General features: G+C 40.5%; 1 protein-coding gene across 2 annotated transcripts in view; it reads left to right on the forward strand.

Moving 5' to 3' along the window:
• The first annotated feature begins 1027 nt into the window (after positions 1-1027).
• The window catches only part of LOC128666248 (gastrula zinc finger protein XlCGF49.1-like), a 42133-nt gene continuing 22328 nt past the window's right edge, over positions 1028-20832 (forward strand). Inside the window, exon 1 of one of the 2 annotated variants that reach the window (XM_053720845.1) lies at positions 1028-1081. The gene's annotated coding sequence lies outside the window, so the exon portion shown is untranslated. The remainder of the gene's footprint in view (positions 1082-20832) is intronic. The other variant, XM_053720759.1, reaches the window with a different exon arrangement.

Raw genomic sequence — 20832 nt, forward strand, 5'->3', positions numbered from 1 at the left:
TGTAAACAACACAAATTCTGGTGTTGACTGTCCCTCTCACTGTCTAAAGCTGGGTGATTCCAGAAAGTAGAAGTCATAGTTTAATATTATCATTATCATGGGCTTATATAACCCTCTTGTGATCTGTGCACTGAAAAAGTCATAGTTTGTTGTTTCTGACACCTAGGGGTGCAGCTGACGTTTGAGTGCACCGGGCAATAACCCTGCATTTTCTACAAAACAATTTAGCAAAGATTTTGTTTTTGTTTAGCCTTTGTCCATCTACACAAACTAGTGATTGACATACACATTTCTTTTGATGTATGTGTGTGGGCAAATTTGTAAATTGTAGGTATTTAGAATGTTGTGGTATTAACGAAGTGAAAAAATATTTTATAACGTTTTCATTTTTAACATTTTGTACCGAAATATGACTAAATCAATACTTTCAAAACTTTTTTGGTATATGAAATAAATAAAAACAAAACAGGAAATAGTTTACTATAATTATAAAAAAACTGCTCGTTTTTAACTTCTAAGTACAGTATGTGTGAAATTCACAATGTCCAAATCATTTACAAATGCAACATTTGTAACAACTAGCAATATCAATTTAATATCAACATTTATACTGGAAAATATTGCATGCCCATTTTCACTAAGGATATTATGTGCGCATTAGGTATAATAATATAACAGACATCTTAGCAGCGAGATAATATTTCTCTGCAGGCTTCATCTCTTCACAGTTATCTTTTTGATTACCCTTTGTATATTCATTTGCACATTATCTCTGGTATCATTTTATTCACGCCCCTCAAAATGTAAGTGGAAAAAAAATATTTATTCGCTGATTGGCTGCTCCTGTGAGGCGGATGCTTCAGTTATCACCAGATGGATCTTGGGATATGTAGTTATCTGCGTATGCAATTCCTTTAATTCTGAAATCAGCGAAACCACAAATCCCAGAACGCCAAAAGTCTGCAGCTTCTTTTTCTTTGACCATTTAAACCCTACGCCTACGTAAGCGAATACACAAAAGGCTTCATCTGGACTCAGTAAGGTGATGTTTCGTGCCTGTAGCTTATGAGATACGCTGTAGGTATGGGTAGTACAAATTCCAAATGACCTTTACTAATTGCTTGCATTGAAACAAGATACGATGTAAATGAGTTTAAGGAATCAATAGCTGCATTCCATTTTATTTGTAATTATGAATAACAATTCAATAGAATCGATACTTTATTTTTAGTGTGTGTGTTACTTTATTCTACCATTATTATATCACATGTTAATAATTTTATTTTGCAGTGCCTGTGTGTGTGTATATATATATATATATATATATATATATATATATATATATATATATATATATATATATATGTATCATATGTTATATATACAATAATAAACAGATTCGTTTATATTCTGTATATAATAGGGTGTATTGTTATGCAGTGATATACTGTACATGTGCTGGAAACATTTTTTTAAGAGTGACTACCAGGTAACTATATTCTATTTAAGTGATATTAAGAGCTTTTAAAGTGATATTAAAATGAGTAAGTCATGTAATGCCTTATAATATCTTCCATTGCTTGAAATGTGCATTAGCTTGCCAACTGTGTGGGTGTGAAAACGTGTAATATTCTCTAATCTGGTGACTTATTCACTTGATTACAGACATTTTTAGTAGTTTGCAACTTCGTGTTGTATTTATAAAAATTTGTCCATAAAGATAAAAGACTGAACTGGGGTTACTCTAAACACTGGGTTCAATCACAATCCTGTATAAAAATTTACTTAACGATTTTTCTACAAAATTAAAATACATTGATCAATAAAGGAAATTTGTTCATTGTCAACAATTTGTATTACACGACAAATACTTTTTACTATTTGTCCACACTTTACATTTAGCACTAGTATGTGCTTGCCGGTGTTCTGGTAAGAGGGCGAACTTTGGAAAAGAGCGAACCATGCCACTTCCTGTGACGTTTCATCAGCTGTTTCACACATTTTGGACCTAATGTGCATGCGTGCCAGCGTCATCACATACCTGGCCGCATACGTCACTGCTAAAATATTTAGAGCGGTGAAATTCAGGAACCCTTTCTAGAGCGCATGCGTGGGATTTTGTATCACAAATGGTGCGCTCATGTAAAGCTGTTTATTAGGCTCCTCGGCAGTATTCGGAACTCCGCCCCCACTTCAACTACTCCCATTACTACTACTACTGTAAAGCTGAGTCTCCGTGCTCGTGCATGAGAAACAGCCCCCCCGCGGCTATAGCCACTGCCTCTTCTGATGATCCAATGCAGCTTTTCACAGGCTCCTTTCAATGTCATTATCTTTCATTACATCTCTAATGCACAAGCACAGAGACTCAGCTTTACAGTAGTAGTAGTAATGGGAGTAGTTGCAGTGGGGGGCCGAGTTCCGAATATTGCCGAGGAGCCTAATAAACAGCTTTCTATAAGCGCACCATTTGTGATACAAAATCCCACGAACCAGAACACCAGGGTTTAAAGGGATAGAAAAGTTGAAATGTGCATGGGTGCATTTCAGTTTTAAATAGAAGCATTTTTGCAATATATTTCCATTAGCAAAAATGCTTGTAGTAAAATGCATTTCTGTTTTTTCACTGGCAAACACACATATGCTATGAGGGCCCATGCACGAGTATTTAAGTTCAGAGAGCTGGCAGTGGTGTGTATTGTATATGTGAAGACTTAATTTGTGTCATACAAGCATCTGCTGACTCTCTGAGATGGTGCAGTTGAAATACTGGTGCACGGCCCTCATAGCATATGTGCGTATGCTCTTGAAAAACAGTAATAACTTTTTCTTATAGCATTTTTGCTAATAAGCGTGTATAACAAAAATGCTTCTATCTGAATCATGAAAGAAGAAAATTGGGTTTCCCGTCCCTTAACTTAATTGTTAGAGCTCCACTCATAATTTGGCCCTAAATAAGTATAGTATTTAGGTTATCTTCTGCCTCCCTCTAGTCATGGGTGCTGCCATGTTAAAATCTAGGTCATTTCTCCCTTAAAGGGACACTCAAGTCAAAATTAAACTTTCATTATTCAGATAGAGCATGCCATTTTAAACAACTTCCCTATTTACTTCCATTAAAAAAATGTGCACAGTCTTTTTATATTTAAACTTTTGTGAGTCACCAGCTCCTACTGAGCATGTGCAAGAATTCACAGAATAAGCGTATATGCATTTGTGATTGGCTGATGGCTGTCACATGGTACAGAGGGAGTGGAAATAGACATAACTTTTAAAATTGTCTGAAAAAAAATCTACTATTCATTTGAAGTTCAGACTAAGTGCTATTGCATTGTTTTGTTATCTTGCATTTGTTGATTATGCAAATCTACTGTGTTGACTGGTACTTTAAAGGGACAGTAAACACTTTGAGATTTGTATTTAAAACATTTACTTATATATATTGAAACAAGTTTGCAATATATTTTTTATTATTTATTTTGCTCCCTTTTATGTAATTTAGCTCTAAACAGTAAGCAATTTCTAATTCTCAGACCTTGAAATGTACCTGCTGACTTCATATCTGTCCCTAAGTGGCTTTAATGGATAACAAATGCAACACAATTGACTTTATACTAACTTTATGACAGTGGTTAGCTTTGTCATCTGCAGACTTGGTTTCTCAAGGCAAATAGTGGGTGGAGTTTGGCTATTGAAAAATAATTGCAGTTAAAATTATGTTAATTTGTTTTAAAAACATTAAGACTTGGCTGACGTGTTTTTCTATAGCAACACAACAGAACTTTCATAATTACAAGGTGTTTACTGCCTCTTTAAGGGGGTTAGGCACTGATTCAGTTTAGGTAGTTAACACATTGTTAAAAGGTTAATAATTATTAAGTGCTGATAACAACCATGTGTTATCATCCGGGGGGAGTGCTTTCAGAGCTCATTGTGGCCCCCTGCACTTTCATCCAAATTCCTGGTTGTCCAGTGGACTCGCATCGCATATGCATGGTTATGTCACCTGTCCCCGGAAACCAGGAAGTGTAAAGCAGCTCCTTAGGACTTAAAGGGATAGTAAACACCATCCCCCCCCCCATATAACTGCATGTAATAGACATTACTATTAAGAAGAATATGCACAGATACTGATCTAAAAAACCAGTATAAAACATTTTAAAAACTTACCTAGAAGCTCCCAGTTTAGCACTGTTGATGAAGTTAGACTGGGACACCCAGTGAAAGGGGCTGGGGTAACAGTTACAAAAGGACACTCCCCCTCCCCTTCCCTGCATATGAAAAGACAGATTATAAAAACAGGAGCCGCAGGATCAGTATACATCTAAAACTTTGGGTTTTAGTTAGGAGTCTTAAAATCAGAACAATGTTATTAAAAAATAAGCAAAACTATACATTGTTTCACCCCCTCCCCAAGATAGGCTATATAAATGGATTATCTACATAACATGTCCCTTTAAGGGAGCTGGATGGGGATAAGTATTTAAACCCTTCAATCTCAGAAACCCCCAAGACCCACCATTTGAAATTCAACCACTTGATCTTTCAAATGGTGGTGTCTTGGGGGTTAAATGTTAAAGCACACATATATACATACATATATATGCACACTTCCCCACACTGTTTGGGGCACTTATAACAGGTCATCAAAATGGCCTAGAGGCCCCATGATCTCTTGTTTTAAAACCCAGGAGCCCCTATACCATTTTTTTATAGCCAGGTGATTACTGTGGTAATAGTGATCACTTGGTGTACATACATTTGCATTTATTTGAGTAGAGGCCCATCAAGTTACATAGATATACCCAAAAGGCCTTTTTTTTTTTTTTTTTTTTTTTTTTAGCAGGATTTCTCGCCATGCCGGCAAGTTTTTTTTTTTTTTTTTTTTTTTAAGAATGATTTTTTATTGGTGTTTTCAAATAATAAATTGACAAGTACAATGGTTATAGCACAAGGGTGGTACATGGTGTAATACATTTAGATTATTGGCATTAAATAGTCCTTTAGTTGTTGAGTCTCCCTTGTATATTCTCGGGGGGGGGGGGCGGGCAAAGGGAATGCGTACAGTAGGGGAGGGGGGGGGGGGGAGAAGAGGGGGGGGGGGAATGACTAGTACATTGTACTCAGAATTGAAATTAACAATCTATAAATGGATAACATTTATGTCAAACGTGACAACAACAATAACAACAGGAATAAAATGAAAATGAAAATCACTGGAAGAATTTAATGTATACTCATAGTGTGTTCTAGTTTTGTATGTTTATAGGCAAGGTCATCAAGTCAGGGAGGGCCTTTTTATTGTGTTAAGAAGTGTTTCCCAATAGAATTTGACTTCTAGAAATGTATTTAGTTGGTTCCTTTTATAATACCCATACTGCTCTAGCTGAATGATTTCAGAAACCTTAGATAGCCACTGTGAAACTGTTGGTGGTGATACAGACTTCCACTGTTGAGCAATCAGTAATTTCGCGCTATTTATGCATATCCTGGTCAGTGTAGCGCGCAATTTGCAGTGTAGTTCTGGATTTTGGTTTAGTAACACTATTTCTGGAGTGAGTGTGAATGTTTCCCCTAATGTGGTTTGTAGTGTCTCTTCTATTGAGCTCCAGAATCTGTGTAGTTTTGGGCATTGCCACCAAATATGAGCCATGGTTCCTACTTCTCCGCATCCCCTCCAGCACTGCGCTGTTGAGGAAGGGTATATTTTGTGTAACTTTTGTGGTGTCAAATACCAACGCATGAGGACTTTGAAGTTCATTTCAATGAGTTTTGCAGAGGTGGATGATTTACGTGTGTTGTGGTAGATTATCTGCCAGTCTTTGTCTTCTATTTGGATGTTTAAGTCTCTGTGCCACTGTACTGTGAATTGTGGTGGGGTTTGTTGTTTTGCGGTCTCAAGGGCTTTCTTGGCTTTTGACATAGTTCCTTTAAAGGGAATCTCTGAGAGACATAATTGCTCGAAGGGAGTAGGGGGTCTTATCAGGTCTTCTCTTGTATGATTGTTATGGAGGTAATGTTGTAATTGAGAATGTTTCAGCCATGAGGTGAATGTGCCTCTTAATATGGTCGTTAAGCTGTCTCTGGGTTTGAGCTTTCGATTTTCTAGTAGAGTAAATATGGGTGCTGTTTCAGGGAGTTCCCATGGGGCCTTGGCGTTTTTCAGTGGGGTGTATCCTCCTGAAAGTTCCATGTTCGGGGAAATTGGGGTTAAAGGTGATTGTGGTGTGGACAGTTTTGGGTACCTCTGCACTAGTTGGTCCCAGGTTTCTAGGATGTGTCTATAGAGGGGGGACGTTGAACATGGGGTGGTTCGAATGTTATTAGGGATCCAGCAGAGTGAGCCTGGTCTAGGTGTTCTTAATATCTGGGAGTCCATGGATACCCAGGCTTTAATTCCACTCTTATTATGCCAGTCTAAGATATGTTGAAGGGCCACTGAATGGTAATATGTTTCTATTTGGGGGACTCCTAAACCTCCCTCCCTCAGGGAGCGGTATAATGTGGCTGCGTTTATACGGGGCTTTTGTCGACCCCAAATGAACATGTTAATACATTGTTGAAGTCTGTGTAGGTAGGGTTTCGGGAGAGTTATAGGTATTGTTTCTAGTATATACAGTATCTTGGGTAGGATTGACATTTTTATGGCTTGAATTCTGCCCCACCATGACAGTGGTTTGTCTTTCCAGTTTTGTAGGGTGTGTTGGACATGGTTATGTAAGGGTTTATAGTTTGCGTCAAACAGTTGTTGTATTTTGGGGGTTATAAGAACTCCTAAGTATTTCAATTGTGAGTTATTTATTTTGTAAGGGCATAGTTTCTCAATTAGATGGAGTTCTTTACGTGGAAGGGAAACATTTAGAATTTCGGATTTCTGACCATTGATCAGGAAGTTGGACAGGCTACCAAATGTCTCAAATTCTTTCATCAGGGCTGGGATAGAGCGAGTGGGGGATGTTAGTGTGAGTAGAACATCGTCGGCAAACATTGATAGTTTGTAGTGATTAGGGCCTATGGGTACTCCTGAAATGTTTGGGTTCATTCTAATGTGGGATGCTAAGGCCTCCATGGTTAACACGAACAAGATTGGGGAAAGAGGGCATCCCTGTCTTGTTCCATTTGTAATACTAAAGCTGTCAGATAATACTCCATTTACCTTAACTCTCGCTGTGGGACTGGAATAAAGTTGGAAAATTCTATTAATCATGTTGTCTCTAAAGCCAAAGTGAAGGAGAGTGCTTCTAAGGAAAGGCCAGGCCACTCTATCGAAGGCCTTCTCCGCATCAGTGGAGACCAGGAACATGGGTATGTTGTGTGACTTGGCATAGTCAATTAAATGTATGGTTCTAATGGTGTTGTCCCTGGCCTCCCTGAGCGGGACAAAACCTGTTTGATCCAGGTGGACTATTTCCGGTAAAACCGAGTTGATCCTACTTGCTAGGACTTTCGCATATATTTTGATATCCCCGTTTAACAAGGAGATCGGGCGGTAACTGCTGGGGCTTGACTGGGGTCTACCATCTTTGTGGATTACTGTGATATGGGCTTCTAGAAGTTGTTGTGATAAATGACCTTCTTCGTCTAATGAGTTGAATAATTTAGTCAAGTGGGGCACTAGAATTTGTTGGAATTGTTTATAATAGCCATTTGTTAAGCCATCTGGACCTGGGCACTTACGTGTGGGGATTTTTTTGATCGCTGCGACGACCTCCTGCTCTGAAATTGCCTGCTCTAGGGTCTTAGCTTGTGAATCTGTTAGGGTTGGTAACTGAGCTTGTTCTAGGTACTCTTCTATAGGTACAGTGGGTTGTGAGTTACCTAGGGGGGATATGTTATACAAGGTAGTATAGTAATTACTAAAAGTGTTGGCTATCTCTTTACAGTCATACTGTTCTCTTCCGTCTATATCTAGCATTTTATGGATGAAGTGGGATAGTTGCTTCTTTTTTAAAGCCCTAGATAGTAGTGGACCTGCTCTATTCCCATCCGTAAAATATAGTTTCTTTAAGTAATAAGCTTTTCTGTGCATTTCCCTAGTTAGAAGGTTGTTTAAATTGGTTCTGGCAGTGGTTAGGGTTGCGAGGGTGTCTGCTGAGCTGGGTGTATTCATGTGGGCATGTTCTGCTGCCCTGAGTTGTTTTGATAATTGTTCATATTCCCTATTGTAAGTTTTTATGAGTATAGCTTTTTGTTTAATAAGTTCCCCTCTCACTACTGCTTTATGAGCTTCCCAGATTATTCTTGGGGACGTCTGAGGTGTTACGTTGAATTGGAAGTATTCAGATAATGTTTTAGTCGTTTTTTCTATTATTTGGGGCTGAAGTAGGAGAGTGTCATCAAGTCTCCAGCAGAAGTCTGTTATCGGCTTGTCTGGCCACTCTAATGACATGGTTACACCCGAATGGTCTGACCATGAGGTTGGTATTATATCAGTATCTCTGACTAGGGACAACCCTATTTGATCTATGCAAATGTAGTCCAGTCTAGAGTATGTTTTCTTGGGGTTAGAGTAGAAGGTAAATGTTTTTTGTGTCGGATGTTGAATTCTCCAAGCGTCTAGTAATGAGATGGTTCTAAGGCTATGTGTAACCGCTTTAATTGTGTTGTGAGTCTGCGAGCTTTTGGAAGTGGAACAGTCGAGATTGGGGTTAAGAGCTATATTGAAGTCACCCGCTAAAATTATGGTGCCTTTGGCCACTTCTAGCAGTTTCCCTGTGATTTTCTTAAAAAATTTTGCCTGACCTGTATTGGGGGAATATGCTGTAACGGTACCAACCGGATACCAAGGGTTAACACCAGGGAACAATGTCCTACATAGGGAATCAGCAGTTCACAACCCAGCCAGTTGTCAGGTTTAAACAGAATGACTTTTATTAAGGCTCATATGCCCAGTATTTATGCAGGTCTGACCCCCCCCAGAAGGGGGGTTGAAAGAATGTTGTACATTGAATGGAGGGAACACGCCCTTTTACATGATACAATAGAATACCTTGCTCAAGCTGATAACAATTTAAACACAGACACACACTTGGCTTTCCTTATCATCTAGGGTCTGCTCTCTGAGGTTGATTAAACAATGGACTGTGTATCAATAACATTAATGACAGTGCACAATAGCTGAGGCTAAAGCTGAACACAGTTAACTCTTTCAGTGCTGACAGAAGGGTCTGTCACATCTACATAGCACAATATACAGCCTATAGACAACCTTTCTTATGTTATAGTCCAGAAGTGGCTAGGTTTGCCACAATGCTCCCCCAGAACCAAGCCGGCATACACAGTCTGATCCCAACGGATCGGCTTGGGGATGTCCGGGGCAACAACTTTCGGCTCAAGTAAGCTACGGGGTGTTCTCCGCCATCTGCTCCAACTTGGCTCAGTACTGCCCCCACCCCAAACATGGAAGCGTCTCTTCCCGGAGGGACTGGGATTGGGTAGTCACAGGGTTAACATCAGCGGGATCCATGGGAGCATAGGCAGAAACAAGGGGGGCCAAGTCATTTCCAAGGAGAACATCAGCAGGTAAGTCCTTCTTGACCCCCACATTCACAAGTCTAGCGCCCACTCCCCAATCCAAATGTACCCTGGCAACAGGTAGGCGGAACACAGTGCCCCCTGCTACCCTCACAGCCACAGTGTCTCCAGTGTGCTGTTTCTCAGGCACCAAGTTCTCTTGAAGCAAGGTCATGGTAGCACCAGTATCCCGTAGACAACTGACCTCCTTCCCATTCACTTTAACCCGTTGCCGGTTATTCCGGTGGGCAGCTTGCACGGGGTCTGCTTCATGTAGGCTGCCCCAGCATTCTGGCGCCTCTACGTAGCGGGCCACAGGCTGAGGATTATGTGGGATTCCGCCAGCGGGTCTTCTCCAGGACTGTGCTTGATTCGCTGCGTTTAGGGGACACTCTGGTCTTTTGTGCCCTAGTTGCTTACATCCAAAGCACCGAATAGGTTGTGAGTAGCCCCGCGAATTGAACCGGGCTCTCTGAGGGTAGTTCGTGGCCGGAGGCCGTGTGGTATAGCGGTGCGCCGGGGGTTGGTAACTGGCAGCTGCTGGGGTGACTGGGGGTCTGTACTCCACTCTAGCAGTGGGCAATCGGTATACTGCTCCCCCTGCCCCTCGTACTGCCACGGATCCGCCAGTGGGTGCTGTATCCGGCACCAAATGGGGAGCTATCAGGGTTAAAGTAGCTCCCGAATCCCGAAGTCCCTGGACCGACATCACCTCATGCAGAATTCCCAGGGGTTCCTCGGCTTGGGTGCTCAACACCTCATGAGCGGCTGGCTCCGTTTGGTAATGGTGAGCAGCCGCCCTTGGGGCCAGGTTCTGTCTGACCTGGTTCCAAGCTTGTCTGCTCCGATTTTGGGTGCACTCACGTGCCATATGTCCCCACTGCTTGCAGGTGTGGCATTGTATATTAGCCCGTCCGTTGTTAGGCTGTAGTCCATGGTGCCTCCTGGCATCAAAATGCTGGTCTGCTAATCTGGCTGCTTCGGTTAAGGTGAGGGGTTTTCGATCTCTCACCCATTCTTGGGCTTCTGGGGACAAGCCGTTAAAGAATTGCTCCAACAGCATCAGTTGTCGCAATTCTTCCATGGTGGTAGCTTGGCTGGCCTGTATCCACCCCTGAGATGCTTGATCCAGCTTGTGGGCCCACTCTGCATGGGAATCTCTTTCTGGCTTGCGCAGGCCTCTAAACTTGCGCCGGTATGCCTCTGAGGTAATGGCATATCTTTCCAAGATCGCTCTCTTCACTTTAGCGTAATCCTTGCTGTCCTCCCTGGGTACAGCGCGATACGCTTCCGCTGCCCTACCGGCTAGCTTGCCTGCTAGCACCGGCACCCATACGGACTGCTCCAAATCATGTAACTCGCACAGTCTCTCAAAATCCTGTAAATACCCATCGATCTCATCCTTCTCCTCACAAAACATTTTAAATGCATGGTATGGGATTTTGGGTCTTACTGGGTTGCTGAGTGCGTCCAAAATGGATTCTGCTCGGGAGGATGCATTCCGCGGACTGTGTGCCATCACGTACTCCTGCACATCTGCCATTACCACGGATAGCATATCCCGTGGTACAGGTTGGGGTAAAAATTCCAGCCTGGTCCTCATTTCCCTCTGGTATAGGGTCTCCTCCATGGCTGCTGGAGGCGTAGCGCTGCGAGCTCTGTCTCCCTCCATCAGCTCAGCAATTAATATAGCCTTGGGTTTGCTGCTGCCTATCTTTCCCCTGGCTTCTAGCAGTTCCTTTTACGTTTGCCTCTTTAGCTTAGAATAATCCATCTCCATTCACTTCGGTCCCTGGTACTCCTTCCATCTTAGTCAGTATTGTAGTAATCCCCCTCTTCCTGAGGTTACTGGCTTGTGTAGTTGCTCTTCTGGGCGATAAGGTTCATTCCGTCGCTTGCCACCAATTGTAACGGTACCAACCGGATACCAAGGGTTAACACCAGGGAACAATGTCCTACATAGGGAATCAGCAGTTCACAACCCAGCCAGTTGTCAGGTTTAAACAGAATGACTTTTATTAAGGCTCATATGCCCAGTATTTATGCAGGTCTGACCCCCCCCAGAAGGGGGGTTGAAAGAATGTTGTACATTGAATGGAGGGAACACGCCCTTTTACATGATACAATAGAATACCTTGCTCAAGCTGATAACAATTTAAACACAGACACACACTTGGCTTTCCTTATCATCTAGGGTCTGCTCTCTGAGGTTGATTAAACAATGGACTGTGTATCAATAACATTAATGACAGTGCACAATAGCTGAGGCTAAAGCTGAACACAGTTAACTCTTTCAGTGCTGACAGAAGGGTCTGTCACATCTACATAGCACAATATACAGCCTATAGACAACCTTTCTTATGTTATAGTCCAGAAGTGGCTAGGTTTGCCACATATGCATTTGCTAGGGTGATTGGTTTGTTATAAAGTTCTCCCACTAGTATCAGGTATCTACCTTCTGGGTCTGTAAACGTGGAGATGTTGTGGATATGGATTGATTTGTGGAGGAGGATCCCTACCCCATTTCTTTTTTTGTGGGTGTGTGAGCAGAGATGACATGAAGGGTAGTGTTTAGTTGTGAACTTGGGTTCCTCATTATGTTTGAAGTGGGTTTCTTGGATGAAAATTATCTCACTTCTATGTTTTGAAAACCAATTAAGTGCTATCGATCGTTTTGATTGGGAGTTTAGCCCTTTAGCATTTTGTGTCAATATATTGAGGCGTTTCACAGCCATCTGTAGGGGTATGTAAGCTGTGTCTGGCGTTTAGTATTTGTAAGCTTAGGTGTTGCTAGAATGGGTGTGTTATGGGATGTTGGATGCTTGATCACCTTCGGTCCTTGCAACAAGATGCTATATGTGACGTTTTGTACAGTCATGGTTCCAGTGTAAACAAACTTAACAATAATGAACTTTGAAACAACAAATAGAAACAAACACAAAGTCATTGCATAAATACATATACAATATATCAGAACAAGGGGGATACTACTCCATTCATAATTATACATGAACATGAGTGTATCAGCTACTTCCTGTATTTGGGTTATGGTTACTGGTGTGGTGAATTGTACATTTACGGTAATACTGTATATTGTGTACACAGACAACACAGTTCAATTAATGATACTCACGTATCCAGGCGGGTATATGGCTAAACCTGGTCAGTGTGATGTAGCAGACCGGGCTGATTCTGTCTCTAGTCTAATAAGAGAAGGGTAAAAATAAAAAGAAAGAAACAGTGCTAGGTTAACTGACAAGTCTTTTGACATTGTTTATAGTCTCAGGTAAGACTCAGTTCAGGGTCCAGAGAGTTAGAGAATTGTTGTGGTCTTTTCCTTCCAACTCTGTTCCATGTGCTTCTCTGCAGCTTGGGGTCATTAGTAGATCTTGTTTCCTTCAGTGGAGGATCCTCGTCTAGGGGTGGCAAGGTGGGTTGATGAATGTTTAGTTGTTTGCAAAAGCTCTCCAAGTCCTCAGGTGATCTGTATATTGCTAATTGGGAGCCTTGGAGGACTTTTATGCTGAATGGGAATCCCCATCTATATGGGATTTTCAGTTCTTGCAGATGCTGTGTTAAATACCTTGCCTCTCTTCTCTTGTTTAAAGTGATACTGCTCAAGTCAGCATATATCTGGATTTTATCTCCTTCAAAGGTAATTTGGTGCATTTTCCTTGAGGCTTCCATGATCTTTTCTTTGTCTGTGAAAAGCTGCATTTTCAGTATGATGTCTCTGGGAGGTTTATCTTCCGGTGGTTTGGGTCTCAAGGCCCTGTGGACTCTTTCTATGGGCATATTAAGCGGGTCTGTACTTTTCAGGAGGAACTGAAAGAGGTTCCGCAGGTATTGTGGAATTTGGGGTGTATTTATTTTTTCAGGTATTCCTCTTATTCTAAGGTTATTGCGGCGTCCTCGGTTGTCTAGGTCCTCTAGTTGGAGCTGCATTTGCTGTATTAGTGAATCGTGGACTTCCACTGTTCTGTTTCGTGTATCTGAGTCAGTTTGTATGTGGTCTATGTCTTCTTCAATATGAAAAACCCTCTCACCTAATTCGGAGATGTCTTTTTGTACTTCTTTGAGACCATCTTTTATCATTTTGCCCACTTGAGAGATGAGTATGGCGAAATCTGCTTTTGTGGGGAGATTGTCAATGTCTGCCCTTGTGAGAGGGGCTCCTGGTGCCATGTCTTGTGTGCTTGGGTCTGAGACTGGCAGCATCTCTGTTGAGTCTTGGGATGTAGGTGACTCTAATTCAGGCTCCTCAAGTACTTTAAAAAAATTATTGAGTTTTGCCGATGTTGTTGTGTGTGGTTTTGCATTCTTGTCTTGTTTAGGTAGTCTTCTTGCAGCCATTATATATCCGTTTGCACAGACGGTTGTGGCCTGCTCTGAAGGATGTAAGTATGAGAGGGTTTTAGTGACAAGCCTGTGCTGTGGCCTTGTTAAAGAGGTATATTTGCTTTTGTATGCACTTATTTGTATCCGTGCTGCAGCGTTAAATAAATATTAAGTGCCCAGATGTAGGGGCCGGTCTGGTGTTGTGGTGCTTATTTGCACAATAAAAGGGATTAAGCCATTTATCGAGTCTGTGTTAGCTTAGTTATCCGTCTTGGTATGGGTGCCTTAGAGGGATTGATGCCGGATAGCCCTTTTCGTCGTCTCAGGTAAGGAGATATTATCAATCTGCTGTTAGGTGTATTGAGTAAGGGTACCGGACATCTTAGGGGTTTCAGTTCATGTTTTGTGGCAATGAAGTTACCTTATTTGTTGACAGGTGTCGATCCGGGCTTGCAGATGCACTGATTGAGCTGCGCATTTGGGCCTAGTCGGTAGACGCGTCACGCATTTTCTTTGCTTGTCAGTTTTCTTTCTGAGCGAGCAGCGTCTCCCAGACCAGCCTTGTGGTGCCTTGTGATTTTCCGGTGTCCGGTTCTGTTATTTGGAACCCTTTTACACCGGTTATGGAGTAGTTATTTGCTCAGGAAGAGCTTGTGGAATCGGAGCTTTAGCTTTTTGCAGCCATGCTTGACGATCCCAAAAGGCCTTTTTATATGTGAATAGCTCCTTCTTTTTTCAACAGAGTTTAGAAATTAAAAACACACATTATCTTTTACAAACTTGTTTATTACAATTTTAATAAAAAACATAATTTATGTAAGAACTTACCTGATAAATTAATTTATTTCATATTGGCAAGAGTCCATGAGCTATTGACATATGGGATATACAATCCTACCAGGAGGGGCAACGTTTCCCAAACCTCAAAATGCCTATAAATACACCCCTCACCACACCCACAATTCAGTTTAACGAATAGCCAAGTAGTGGGGTGATAAAGAAAGGAGTGAAAAGCATCAACAAAGGAATTTGGAAATAATTGTGCTTTATACAAAAAAATCATAACCACCATAGAAAGGGTGGGCCTCATGGACTCTTGCCAATATGAAATAAATTAATTTATCAGGTAAGTTCTTACATAAATGATGTTTTCTTTCATGTAATTGGCAAGAGTCCATGAGCTAGTGACGTATGGGATAGCAATACCCAAGATGTGGAACTCCACGCAAGAGTCCCTAGAGAGGGAGGGATAAAATAAAAACAGCCATTTTTCACTGAAGAAAATTAATCCACAACCCAAAATATAAGTTTATTCTCATAAATGAAAAGAAAAAAACTTAAAACATAAGCAGAAGAATCAAACTGAAACAGCTGCCTGAAGAACCTTTCTACCAAAAACTGCTTCCGAAGAAGCAAATATATAAAAACTGTAGAATTTAGTAAATGTATGCAAAGAAGACCAAGTTACTGCTTTGCAAATCTGATAAACTGAAGCTTCATTCCTAAAAGCCCACGAAGTGGAAACTGATCTAGTAGCATGAGCTGTAATTCTCTGAGGCGGGCTTGACCCGACTCCAAATAAGCTTGATGAATCAAAATCTTTAAACACGATGCCAAGAAAATGGCAGAAGCCTTCTGACCTTTCCTAGGACCAGAAAAGATAACAAATAGACTAGAAGTCTTCCTGAAATCTTTAGTAGTTTCAACATAATATTTCAGAGCTCTCACCACATCCAAAGAATGTAAAGATCTCTCCAAAGAATTCTTAAGATTAGGACACAAGGAAGGGACAACAATTTCTCTATTAATGTTGTTAGATTTCACAAACTTAGGTAAGAATTTAAATGAAGTCCGCAAAACTGCCTTATCTGGATGAAAAATCAGAAAAGGAGATTCACAAGAGGGAGCAGATAATTCAAAAACTCTTCTAGCAGAAGCGATGGCCAAAAGAAACAACACTTTCCAAGAAAGTAGTTTAATGTCCAAAGAATGCATAGGCTCAAATGGAGGAGCCTGTAAAGCCTTCAAAACCAAATTAAAACTCCAAGGAGGAGAAATTGATTTAATGACAGGCTTGATACGAACCAAAGCCTGAACAAAACAGTGAATATCAGGAAGCTTTGCAATCTTTCTGTGAAATAAAACAGAAAGAGCAGTGATTTGTCCCTTCAAGGAACTTGCAGACAAACCCTTATCCAAACCATCCTGAAGAAACTGTAAAATTCTAGGAATTCTAAAAAAATGCCAAGAGAATTTATGAGAGGAACACCATGAAATTTAAGTCTTCCAAACTCGATAATCTTTCTAGAAACAGATTTACGAGCCTGCAACATAGTATTAATCACAGACTCAGAGAAACCTCTATGACTAAGCACTAAGCGTTCAATTTCCATACCTTCAAATTTAATGATTTGAAATCCTGATGGAAAAACGGACCTTGAGACAGAAGGTCGGGCCTTAATGGAAGCGGCCAAGGTTTGCAACTAGACATCCAAACAAGATCCGCATACTAAAACCTTTGAGGCCATGCTGGAGCCACCAGCAACATAAATGATTGCTCCATGATGATTTTGGAGATCACTCTTGGAAGAATAACTAAAGGCGGGAAAATATAAGCAGGTTGATAACACCAAGGAAGTGTCAACGCATCCACTGTTTTCGCCTGAGGATCCCTGTACCTGGGAAGTTTCTTGTTTAGATGAGAAGCCATCAGATCTATTTCTGGAAGACCCCACATCTGAACAACCTGAGAAAACACATCTGGATGGAGGGACCACTCCCCCGGATGTAAAGTCTGATGGCTGAGATAATCCGCTTCCCAATTGCCTATACTTGGGATATGAACCACAGAAATTAGACAGGAGCTGGATTCCGCCCAAGCAAGTATCCGGGATACTTCTTTCATAGCTTGAGGACTGTGAGTTCCACCCTGATAATTGACATATGCCACAGTTGTGATATTGTCTGTCTGAAAACAAATTAATGGTTCTCTCTTCAACAGAGGCCAAATCTGAAGAGCCCTGAAAATCGCACGCAGTTCCAAAATATTAATTGGTAATCTCGCCTCTTGAGATTTCCAAATCCCTTGTGCTGTCAGAGATCCCCAAACAGCTCCCCAACCTGAAAGACTTGCATCTGTTGTGATCACAGTCCAGGCTGGACGAACAAAAGAGGCCCCTAGAACTATACGATGGTGATCTAATCACCACGTCAGAGAGTGTCGAATATTGGGATTTAAGGATATTAACTGTGATATCATCGTATAATCCCTGCACCATTGGTTCAGCATACAAAGCTGGAGAGGTCTCATATGAAAACGAGCAAAGGGGATCGCGTCCGATGCTGCAGTCATGAGACCTAAAACTTCCATGCACATAGCTACTGAATGGAATGACTGAGACTGAAGGTTCCAACAGGCTGCAATCAATTTCAAAAATCTCTTGTCTGTTAGAGACAGTCATGGACACTGAATCTATCTGGAAACCTAAAAAGGTTACCCTTGTCTGAGGAATCAAATAACTTTTAGTAAATTGATCCTCCAACCATGTCTTCGAAGAAACAACACTAGTTGATTCGTGTGAGATTCTGCAGAACGTAAAGACTGAGCTAGTACCAAGATATCGTCCAAATAAGGAAACCCCGCAATACCCTGTTCTCTGATTACAGAGAGTAGGGCACCCAGAACCTTTGAAAAGATTCTTGGAGCTGTCGCTAGGGAAAGTGGAAGAGCAACAAATTGGTAATGCTTGTCTAGAAAAGAGAATCTCAGGAACTGATAATGATCTAGATGAATCGGAATATGAAGATATGCATCCTGAAAGTCTATTGTGGACATATAATGCCCTTGCTGAACAAAAGGCAGAATAGTCCTTATAGTCACCATTTTGAAAGTTGGCACTCTTACATAACGATTCAACATTTTCAGATCCAGAACTGGTCTGAATGAATTTCCTTTCTTTGGGACAATTAAACGGAACTGGCATGATTACCCCTGAAAACTTCAGGTCTGAAACACACTTCAGGAAAGCCTGAGCCTTTACTGGATTTGCTGGGATGCGTTAGAGAAAATATCTTCTCACAGAAGGTCTTACTCTGAATCCTATTCGGTACCCCTGAGAGACAATACTCAGAATCCATTGATTTTGGACAGAATTGAAAAATCTTAATCTGCCCCCTACCAGCTGAGCTGGCATGAGAGCCGCACCTTCATGCAGACTTGGGGGCTGGCTTTGGTTTCTTAAATGGCTTGGATTTATTCCAATTTTAAGAAGGTTTCCAATTGGAAACAGATTCCTTGGGGGAAGGATTAGGTTTCTGTTCCTTATTTTGTCAAAAGGAACGAAAGCGGTTAGAAGCTTTAGATTTACCCTTAGGTCTTTTATCCTGAGGCAAAAAAAACCCTTCCCCCCAGTGACAGTTGAAATAATCGAATCCAACTGAGAACCAAATAACTTATTACCTTGGAAAGAAAGAGATAGCAATCTGGACTTAGAAGTCATGTCAGCATTTCAAGATTTAAGCCACAAAGCTCTTCTAGCTAAAATAGCTAAAGACATAGATTTAACATCAATTTTGATGATATAAAAAATGTAATCACAAATAAATGATTAGCATGTTGAAGCAAGCGAACAATGCTAGACAAATCAGAATCCAATTCTTGTTGCGCTAAATTTTCCAACCAAAAAGTTGATGCAGCTGCAACATCAGCCAAATAAATTGCAGGCCTGAGAAGATGACCTGAATATAAATAGGCTTTCCTTAGATAAGATTCAAGTTTCCTATCTAAAGGATCTTTAAAAGAAGTACTATCTTCCGTAGGAATAGTAGTACATTTAGCAAGAGTACAGAGAGCCCCATCAGCTTTGGGGATCTTTTCCCAAAACTCCAATGTAACTGCTGGCAAAGGATACAATTTTTTAAATCTTGAAGAAGGAATAAAAGAAGTACCAAGCCTATTCCATTCCTTAGAAATCATATCAGAAATAGCATCAGTAACTGGAAAAACCTCTTGAGTAGCCACAGGAGGTTTATAAACAGAATTTAAACATTTACTAATTTTAATATCAAGAGGACTAGTTTAATCAATATCCAATTTAAATAACACTTCTTTTAACAAAGAACAAATATACTCCATTTTAAATAAATAAGTAGATTTGTCAATGTCAATATCTGAGGAAGGATCTTCTGAATCAGATCCTCATCAGAGAAGGATAATTCAGTATCTTGTTGGTCATTTCAAATTTCATCAACTTTATGAGAAGTTTTAAAAGACCTTTTACGTTTATTAGAAGGCGGGATGGCAGACAAAGCCTTCTGAATAGAATCAGCAATAAATTCTTTTAAATTCACAGGTATATCTTATACATTAGATGATTAAGGAACAGCAACAGGCAATCTACTATTACTGATGGACACATCTGCATGTAAAAGTTTATCATGACAACTATTACAAACCACAGCTGGAGATATAACCTCCATAAGTTTACAACAAATGCACTTAGCTTTGATAGAACTGGTATCAGGCAGCAGGGTTCCAACAGTGATTTCTGAGACAGGATCAGATTGAGATATCTTGCAAATGTAAGAGAAAAAAACAACATACTGTATAAAGCAAAATTATCAATTTCCTTATATGGCAGTTTCAGGAATGGGAAAAAAATGCAAACAGCATAGCCCTCTGATAGAGAAAAAAAGGCAAGATGCATATAGGAATGGGTTTTAATTAATGAAATATTTGGTGCCAAGTAGGACGCACAACACAAACAGAAAACATTTTTTGGTGCTAACAACATCCGGAAATGACACACTCACGTCATTGAAGACACAACCTTGTGAAAGGACTCGGCGTCAACGAAGACGCCGAAAGTGACGAATTTGCGTCATTGAACGTAACTTTGCGTCAGAAATGATGCAATATACTTTGGCATTTTGCACCCTCGCGAGCCTAATTCTGCCCGCGAATTTAAAATGACAGTCAATTGAAAAAAAGACTATACTCCAGGTAAGAAATACATTTTTCCTAAAAAATGCATTTCCCAGATATGAAACTGACAGTCTGCAAATGGAAATATACTGAACACCTGAATCATGGCAAATATAAGTACAATACATATATTTAGAACTTTATATAAATACATAAAGTGCCAAACCATAGCTGAGTGTCTTAAGTAATGAAAACATACTTACCAAAAGACACCCATCCACATATAGCAGATAGCCAAACCAGTACTGAAACGGTTATCAGAAGAGGTAATGGTATATGAGATTATATCGTCGATCTGAAAAGGGAGGTAGGAGATGAATCTCTACGACCGATAACAGAGAACCTATTAAATAGATCTCCTGTGAGGAAAACCATTGTATTCAATGGGTGATACTCCCTTCACATCCCTCTGACATTCACTGTACTCTGAGAGGAATCGGGCTTCAAAATGCTGAGAAGCGCATGTCAACGTAGAAATCTTAGCACAAACTTACTTCACCACCTCCATAGGAGGCAAAGTTTGTAAAACCTGAACTGTGGGTGTGGTGAGGGGTGTATTTATAGGCATTTTGAGGTTTGGGAAACTTTGCCCCTCCTGGTAGGATTGTATATCCCATACGTCACTAGCTCATGGACTCTTGCCAATTACATGAAATAAATATTTTTTTTAACACATTTTGTTGTTTAGTTCTCACGTGTCTTGAGATTATATATATATATATATATAATGGTTTTTACATAAAATAATGGTATATACATAAAATAATGGTATAGGGTGAATCTCCTGGGTCTGCTGAAAAAAATAATATAATGGGCTAGATTAAGTGTGGTGCAAACGTTTACGTGCAGGTTGAATTGCGCTCATGTTACAAGTTGAGCGCAATAGCAATTCACACTAGAATGATTACTGCAAGCTCAGAGCTGTGGTTAACTGTTTTTCACGAAAATAAATAGTGTCACAAAACACATCAAAAATACGTTACAAAGTACAGTTACAC

The sequence above is a fragment of the Bombina bombina genome, chromosome 1 (assembly GCF_027579735.1).
Source record: "Bombina bombina isolate aBomBom1 chromosome 1, aBomBom1.pri, whole genome shotgun sequence".
Classification (NCBI taxonomy): domain Eukaryota; kingdom Metazoa; phylum Chordata; class Amphibia; order Anura; family Bombinatoridae; genus Bombina; species Bombina bombina.